The sequence below is a fragment of the Danio aesculapii genome, chromosome 23, assembly GCF_903798145.1.
Source record: "Danio aesculapii chromosome 23, fDanAes4.1, whole genome shotgun sequence".
Classification (NCBI taxonomy): domain Eukaryota; kingdom Metazoa; phylum Chordata; class Actinopteri; order Cypriniformes; family Danionidae; genus Danio; species Danio aesculapii.
This window is the reverse complement of record NC_079457.1, coordinates 1,992,142-1,998,211: the sequence shown is the minus strand read 5'-3', so window position 1 is coordinate 1,998,211 and position 6,070 is coordinate 1,992,142.

Here is a 6,070-nt window from a genome sequence, read left to right as displayed (position 1 = left end):
GTGGTTAAGAAAATAGTGGCTGAAGCGTCAAACTGACATCATCAGAGAATGAGCCAATCCAAATGCAGCAGGAAATACTGAAAACCAAATCCTTTTTTCAGTGGATTAATTGTTTATCTAAATAATAATAATGTGCGCTTGTAAAAGTAACGTAAATTTTGATTTCAAATGGATTTTCTACAACACACACATATAAGAGCCCAATTCAAGCACTGATTTTAATATTCATTAGGAGACGTGTAAACTGATCAATCACAGGCGGTCTCTCTGTCCTCTAGGACCTTCTGCTGAAAAATTGTGTCAGAAAATAACCTGTGAAAGTGATGACACAGCTCTATTTACTTCTCAAGTGTGTCTTCACAGGAAATGTTTGACTTGAAAGATGAAAGACCCCACGTGAAAACAGTATTACAGTAAGTTCTAGTAAATACTACAGTGTTTTTGAACCATACTATTGTAAAGTACAGTAAATATAGTATTTATAACACTTTGTATAATGCTGCATACTCTAGTACTATGGTGAACCGACAGACTAATAATTCATGTAGTATACTTTAGATTTTACTATATTGTATAAGATATGTATTTGTATATTATACTATGTGTTACCATATCAAATGTAGAATTACCACAGTACACAATTTTTTTTCTGTAGTTTGGTTCAACTCAACTCTGTAGTATTTACTTTAATAACAAGTAATTACTGTAGTATTTTCGCATGTGAATAGGCTAAGACGTATTGATTAAAACAGAATTAGCAGAAGTAGTGAAGAGTCTCGAACATTCAATTTCCATAATGGCCATATGACGCTTTTAGGTAAAATATATATATATAGATGCTCTGTTTTATAATAAGGAACACGAGACGCATAAACACACTTCAGTGAGTGTGTGAAGAAACAATGGAAACAGGAAGTTTTGCATGTGACAGACATGCGGCGATGTCACACACACACACACACACACACACACACAGGCGCCCCCGTGTGGTCGTGACAGTAATGACAGCAGCTCATCAGTTTGATTTTCGGTTTTAGTAGCTCTTGTTCGCCGAGAGATTTGATTATTTTATTCAAATAATCTCCACAACCTCTTGCTGTGACTGTTTTGCATCCGCGAGTTGAATATCTGCATTTAAACATCCTGATTCATAGCTGAGAGTTAAACATTTACGAGCCTCCACTGCCTTTATTTGTGCAAACTTTCAAAGTGGATATTTTCTGCGAGAATCCGATTCATAAGCAGCTGTATAGCTGTAGCCTACATTACATTAAATCAAATATTATGCCAAGAAATATTTTAAATATAACTTATCAACATTTCAAGGCAGACAGATTTCAACTACTAGCTTGCTAACATAGATATTTACTATGGCTTGATAATAGTCGTATATATAGTCGTATAATAGTCGTATATGCTTATGTTGAAATATATTTTCCTGTTAGACTTATTTCAACTTGGTCTTTAAAATGTCCTGCTGAAAACTACAATACCCATGATGCGTTGCCGAAAGTTTGACCAATCACAAAGCTGCACCAAACTATCTATCTATCTATCTATCTATCTATCTATCTATCTATCTATCTATCTATCTATCTATCTATCTATCTATCTATCTATCTATCTATCTATCTATCTATCTATCCATCTATCCATCCATCCATCCATCCATCCATCCATCCATCTATCTATCTATCTGTCACACTCACTGGCCACTTTATTAGGTACACTTGTCCAACTACTCATTAGGGCAAAATTTTAATCAGCCAATCACATGGCAGCAACTCAATGCATTTACGCATGGTCAAGACGATCTGCTGCAGTTTAAACTGAGCATCAGAATAGGGAAGAAAGGGGATTTAAGTGACTTTGAACGTGGCATGGTTGTTGGTGCCAGACAGGCTGGTCTGAGTATTTCAGAAACTGCTGATCTACTGGGATTTTCACGCACAACCATCTCTAGGGTTTACAGAGAATGGTCAGACAAAGAGGAATATCCAGTGAGGGGCAGTTCTGTGGACGCAAATGCCTTGTTGATGCCAGAGGTCAGAGGAGAATGGCCAGACTGGTTCCAGCTGATAGAAAGGCAACAGTAACTCAAATAAGCACTCGTTACAACCGAGGTCTGCAGAAGAGCATCTCTGAACACACAACACGTCCAACCTTGAAGCAGATGGGCTACAGCAGCAGAAGACCACACCGGGTGCCGTTCCTGTCAGCTAAGAACAGGAAACTGAGGCTACAATTCACACAGGCTCACCAAAACTGGACAATAGAAGATTGGAGAAACGTTGCCTGGTCTGATGAGTCTCCATTTCTGCTGCCACATTCGGATGCTCGGCTCAGAATTTGGCCTCAACAACATGAAAGCATGGATCCATCCTGCCTTGTATCAGCGGTTCAGGCTGGTGGTGGTGGTGTAATGGTGTGGGGGAGATTTTCTTGGCACACTTTGGGCCCATCAATATCATTTGAGCATAGTGTCAACGCCATAGCCTACCTGAGTATTGTTGCTGACCATGTCCATATCTTTATGACCACAGTGTCTCAATCTTCTGATGGCTACTTCCAGCAGGATAACGCACCATGTCATAAAGCCTGAATCACTGTACTCAAAAGGCCTCCACAGTCAACAGAGCTCAATCCAATAGAGCACATTTGGGATGTGGTGGAACCGGAGATTGGCATCATAGATGTGCAGCCAACGAATCTGCAGCAACTGCATGATGCTATCATGTTAATATGGAGCAAAATCTCTGAGGAATATTTCCAGTATCTTGTTGAATCTACGCCACAAAGGTTTAAGGCAGTTCTGAAGGCAAAAGGGGGTCCAAAGGGGGTGTACCTAATAAAGTGGACAGTGAGTGTACCATTAATTTATAGTATATAGTATAGTGTTTACTATAAATTAATAGTATATATATTTTAAAATTTTCATTATTCATTAACCCTTTGTTAATGCATTTGTTAATGCATACTGTAGTACCCGATTAACTATAGTGAACTGATATACTGTAATAAATACTAAAGTATATTTACATTTTTACTAAACTATATGTACCCTATAATTGTAGAAACCTAGAATATTGGGTCATTTTTATTACTATATTTATATTACAATACAGGTTGTTGTGTTACCAAAGCAACTATAATCAGCACAACAGATTAATTGAAGTACTTTACTAAAGCATGGCGCACAAATACTGCAGTATTTAAATTACCACGGTATTTTTTCCACATACCAAAACTTATTCAGAAATCCTCCTGAACGCAGAGCTGCTGTTAAAGTAAGCACTAGTGAACTCTGTAGTGAATGAGTGTGACTCTATAGGTCGAGCCACGTCTGCTGATGACTTGCGGCTCCTGAACAACACAAGTGTCTGTCGGCTCCCTTGATAGTGAAACTAATTTTAGCCTGGTGTTAAAGGGTAGAGAGGCAAAAACAGGCAAAAGAGAGGCAGGCGTACGCACATACATGAGACCATCATAGATGCCCTTTAGATCCGAACCCAAACTCACTCTCACATTTCCCCCTTTAATTCAACCCTGACCTTTCATTCACGTCGGCAGGGACAGTCTGAGAGTTTCTGACCGCAGCTCAGAGGAAAACACATGAAAGTCCGTCTCCACTGATGCCCGATTAAATATATTCTCATGTGTTATCTCTGTGTGTGTGTGTATACGACTACAAACATCATTCTCAAGATTTAGAATAAATACATTTTGTTAAAATACATATAAAATGCATTCAGCAAGTATTTATTGTATGTAAACATAAATTTCAAAAGATTGATATTAAATTTGCATTATTGATATATATACGATTTAAAATATTGACATATGTAGGATATTGATATATAAATTTTAGTGGTGTAAAGTAGCAAATTACAAATCCTCAAATGACTGTAATTAAGTAGTTTTTCCTCAGGAATTGTAATTTACTGAGTAGTTTTATAAATGTGTACTTCTACTTCCCCTTGAGTACATTTACAGTGCAGTATCGGTACTTTTACTCCACTACTTTCATTTAACCTGCAGTCACTACTTTATTTTTTCCTGTCCATGAGGATTTAAAAATTCAGTCCTGTGATTTCTGTCCAATCAAATCAAACAGAAGGTAAATCTCATCCTACTGAACTACCTCAAGACATGGGCGATCTATAATTACAGCAAACTATTTGAAAGTATTCCAGAAGATGTCCAAAATCTTTACACGCATTGACCCAGAGAGCAGGCATGGGCAAACTCGATCCTGGAGGGCCGGTGTCCCTGCAGAGTTTTGCTCCAACACTAATCAAACACACCTGAACACCCTAATTAGTGTCTTCAAGATCACTAGAAAGCTACAAGCAGGTGTGTTTGATTAGGGTTGGTGCAAAACTATGCAGGGACACCGGCCCTCCAGGATCGAGTTTGCCCATCCCTGGTTTAGAGGCATACCACTGATGAGAAGATGACGGATGTTTACTGTATGATGACCAAAATGGCCTTAAACACCCAGCAGCAGGCACAAGACCTCAACGTGACGTCAGATTGAAGTTGTACCCCAACGTCACGTTGATGTTGCACTCTGTTTGGAAATGAAAATCTGGTTGACAGCAGAACCCAACGTCAGGCCGACGTCAGTGTCCAATGTCCAACCTAAAATCAACCAAATATCAACGTCTACAGCTTGACGCTGTGTGGACGTTACCACTGTCTATCAGATGTTGGATTTTGGGGAAACACGTTCTAACAGGGGCGTAGCGGACATTTAAAAAATGGGGGGGGGAGGGCTGTATGAGATCATACGTTCATATAATTTTTTTTTTTTTTAACAATTATTATTTAGGGCTTTTCATCTTTATTTGGACAGGACAGTAGAGAGAATAGACAGGAAAGTGTGGGGAGCAGAGAGAGGGGAAGGATCGGCATAGGACCTCGAGGCGGGAATCGAACCCAGGTCGCCGCGAACACCGGAGTGCATGTGTCGGTGCACTTTTCCACTACGCCATTGGCACCATCGTTCGTATAATTATTAATCACCTGTTTCTAAATGGTCTGTCTTTAAAAGTGAGAGGGACAGATCCCCCTGCTACGCCCCTGCGTTCTAATAACTACACACTATGAATCATTTGTTAAGCATGAGCAAAGAGTGACTTGACAATTTGTTGAGCATTAACTCTGCATTAATAAATGTTAGTAAGCAGTTTATAACTGCAGCTACAAGTGCTCTATTATTGACCTAAAAGTACATGTAAAATGTGCCTGATTGTGTTTTCATAGTTTGTTAATGATTCATTTTTCATTAATGAATTATGTATTGCATTATTTACAAACCAGTGAATGAAGAATAGTTAGAATGAGTTAGTAAATGATTAATAAACTATTGAAATTAACATATCTTATTATTCAGGTGTATACTAATAGTTAATATGCATGTTAATTAATGCTTTAATAACTCAACTTCATCCAGTTTTGAGTCCTAATCTAAAGTGAGGACTATCAATACTTTATAAATCTCTTATAAATGACAATAAAAGGCTCAGTTCTATTCTAAACACGAAACAAAGAAAAATAAACGACTTTATTCATTTCTATTCATTTAAAGATACACAAATGAAACTGTATTAAATATCAACCGTATTTAAAATAAAATTACTGTGCAATTTAGACATTGCTCAATAACATTGAAATGTTGTATCATAATATATTGTTTATTATTGTTTAAACATTTATTTAAATAATAGCCTCATATAGTATACGCTCTCAAGTATGCAGTAAGCAGTATGTTAGTGTTCCAATCCAAACACAGACAGGGTAGAGGATTCTCAATCTGAAAGCTGTCAAACACTGAGCCACAACTGCATTAGCAGCTCCATTTAGTGCTGGATATATGCACATGCGCTGTGTTACTGCCCTCTCCATCTGTACTTAAGGGCTGATGTGCTTCTGACATTATATACACATATTTAATGCAGATTATTGTGCTATAAAGCTTCAGCGCTGTGCAGTCTGCAGTCTTTTTTTTTACACTTTATTAATTCAATACCACAAGAAGCAAGATGGTAGCTGGCCGGCTGGGTCAGTG